The sequence below is a fragment of the Triplophysa dalaica genome, chromosome 16 (assembly GCF_015846415.1).
Source record: "Triplophysa dalaica isolate WHDGS20190420 chromosome 16, ASM1584641v1, whole genome shotgun sequence".
Taxonomy (NCBI): Eukaryota; Metazoa; Chordata; class Actinopteri; order Cypriniformes; family Nemacheilidae; genus Triplophysa; species Triplophysa dalaica.
Genome location: NC_079557.1, coordinates 10510809 through 10514127, shown reverse-complemented (window position 1 = coordinate 10514127; position 3319 = coordinate 10510809).

The window sequence follows — 3319 nt, the reverse complement described above, 5'->3', positions numbered from 1 at the left end:
TACAAAACGCATTGAATTCCTCTTTTCTTTTGTTCTTTGATTAACATTAATGACAGAAGTCACAGCAGCAGGTTTAAGAATACGGCCCCTTTTAGAGCTGCCTATCTACGCAGATCTGACCCCCTTTCCCATTTTCACAACTCTGCATTCATTTAGGATTTTATTTAACACGTTGAAATCTGTGCTTACGAAAACGCTAGCCAAAACAGGCTTTCAGGCATAATCTTGTGTGTTTTCGTTCATTAAAGCACGAAAGAGAACTTAATACTGATGCGCTGTCTGACAGAGATTCACTGATGCAGCCTTTAGCCCATGACTGTATACACCAGAGGGCACCCCTCTCCCATTGCGTTGTGCCACGTCACTCTGAACGCATCAAAGTAACCGTTTCAAATCGTACTTAAATGGTTAAAAGGCCTTTACATGAATAAGAGCGTGATTATATCATTTGTAACGCTAGACAAAGGATTACAATTAGCTGTGTTATTTAATATTTAATGACGTTAATCTAAAAAAAAATAAACGCGTGCGTTAACGTGTTAACTAACGTTAAACTAAACATAACCACAGAATTATTGTTAATTAGTAGTTTTAATTATAATAACATAAAAAAGATGATTGCTTCAGTAATAGACCGCGCTAATGATTGTTGTTTCCTTGTGCATGCAAGTGCATGTTTAAGGTCAGTGCAGACAGCATGCCGGACCCTCAGGAGTGGCGGTTTCCGGTCACAATAACAATCAGCCAAATGAGATCGCTCCATTAAACAGTTTTAATTACCTAATCACTGAGGCAGGACAGACTCGTATAATCAATTAAAAAAGATAATGTATGTATGACTTGTTTTCAAGAGCAATATTTCCAAAGTGGCGCTCATAAACATGACTGACGGGGCGCTTATGAAGTCATGGCGGGTTCTGTTTGGGGACAATTCTGTTATTTAAACCACATTTATTTTCGTAAATTACAATATATCAAGTCCACAGAAAATACAGATTTGTGTGCGAGCTTCCTGATTTATTTAGGGAATGTTATGACCTTGTCTGATAGTTGGCTGCTAATTGAATGTCACGATCAATGCCAATGCTTTATTTTAGACATACTGTGTTCTCCTGTAGTGACCGCTGCTCCGTAATGACCTCACTGTGTGATTAAAACCACCCCTTACAATTATTGCTTATGATCTCCTTGACACACTGGGTGAGCTGGGGTGAGGTAATCGCTATCACGATGGTGCAAACGGGACACAAACGAACTGGCGATGATGAGTTTTAAGAGCCCATGGTTCTGATCCAAGACGTAATAAACGCCAGTAGAGTAATAATAGCTTGTGAACGCTGACCTCCTGACATCATGTTGAATATGCATCTTAGCGGGGTGTCTGAGCGGATCGAGCATGTTTCCACAGCATTATAAATGCTTTTAGACATGATTTTAACTGAATAATGACATCAATAGAGCTTTCCATTTTAGCAGGTTTTCACACTACACAGATTACAGTTTATCTGGACCTGCGGGAGTAAACACACACACGCTCAGGCACACATTTTGGGGGATCTACCATTGCACACGTTTCAGCAAGACAGATATGCACACGTCACTGTTCATAGAGGTTATTATTGCCAGGCCTGGTGGGGAAACGTTATGCTGTTACACAGAGAATTATGGATAAAATAATCCACCTCAGGCTAGAGGAGATACAAACTTTATACCAAAGGTTAGATTGAAATGCAGAAGTTGTCTTGTATTCTGAAAAGCTCACCTGGCTAACAGAATCAGCCTTCCTCGTGCAGGGGGTTAGATGGTATACAGGAAGAAAATCAGTGAACAATAGAAGCCTCTGAATATTTCATGGACGCGGTGTGGATACCCTCATGAATTTTTCAGGTTAGAGATGGATTGGAAAGTTGGGAAGGGAATGTTGTAGGTAGGTAGACTGTAATGTCATCCATGTCAGGTCTGCCCATCTCATTTCTGTGTGTTGGGAATGATGTTGCACTGTGAATGTTTGAGGAGCAATCTTTTATAAGGGATTGCAATGTTGGAATTCAGTAGGTTAAGTGTTTGTTGACTGATATTGTGTTCTGCATCAACAATTTGTTGTTTCCTCTTTTGTCCAAATCTAAAACTAGAACATATTTGTTGCCTTTAGTTCAGTACTTTATGGATTAGGGTTGTCAAAGTATATTGGTATTGGCGATAACCATGATATTAAAAGAGGGTATGGATTGACATCACTTTCCCACGTGAACATACCTGAACACAGCTCCTTGAGTGGTAAAACCCTTAGAAAAATCATAAGTAGCTGATTTCAATAGGATAAACCAGGTCAAAAACATGCAATTATTTACTGAAATTCAAAGCAGTTGGACTCTATAGGGATCCTTACAACTAACATAGGAACCAGGTGTCCTTATACACTAAAATATTGCTCGGAATTGCTTTTCTTGATGTTTATTTTGCACCCGATTTTAACGGCTGGGAAATACTCAAAGCAAAGACTTAAGTAAAGATATTCTAAACGCGTTCTGTGTTTAATAAACAGAATCTTTCAAGATTTACATTGCTCTTCTAAATGTTTATGTTGTTGACGATACGTTAATCTTTAAGTTTGTATGAAATACATCTGCTTAGTATGTTCAAAGAAATACATTTACATTGACACAAGGCAACATATAAAGGTGTAGAAGGTAGGTTGATAACGCTATTATGGTTTTGGTCAACAAAAACAACTCACCTGAGTTGAGTCTGATATGTAATGGCTAGCAAACATCCACGTCTTGACCTGTTCTATAGAGTACAGAATACAGATAATGGAAAACACTTCTGCATTAAGTCTTTCTGCCACTCAGTGGGCGTGATTTGCTTGCGTTCACATGACGTTACATGATTATTGATATCGTAATTTTAAATAGTCCAGCGCCAGTATCCGATTGACATTTCAACATGTAGATTCTGCATCTGTTTAACATCTTGCCTTAAGGGGTGCAATGGTTACACACTCTGTCTGCCTCCCTATTCTCATATTTTAAAGACTACTTTCAGTGATTGCATTATTTATTTATATATTTTTAAATCAGTGGATATCATGATAATATTGTTATTAAGAATTCTTTGGTCCATGATAATCATGTAGTTAAATTTGTTATTGTGACAGCCCTAGTGTATACTCAAGAAGGCTTATAAGGGGGTTCGGTGTTGTACTTTGAATGGTTTTGACATTGTCGTATTAAGCCTGTGAAACAGAAATGTAGACGTGTGAGAGGATTGAAATAACAAAATGATGTTTCACATTAGATTCAGTTAAGAAAAGAAAAAC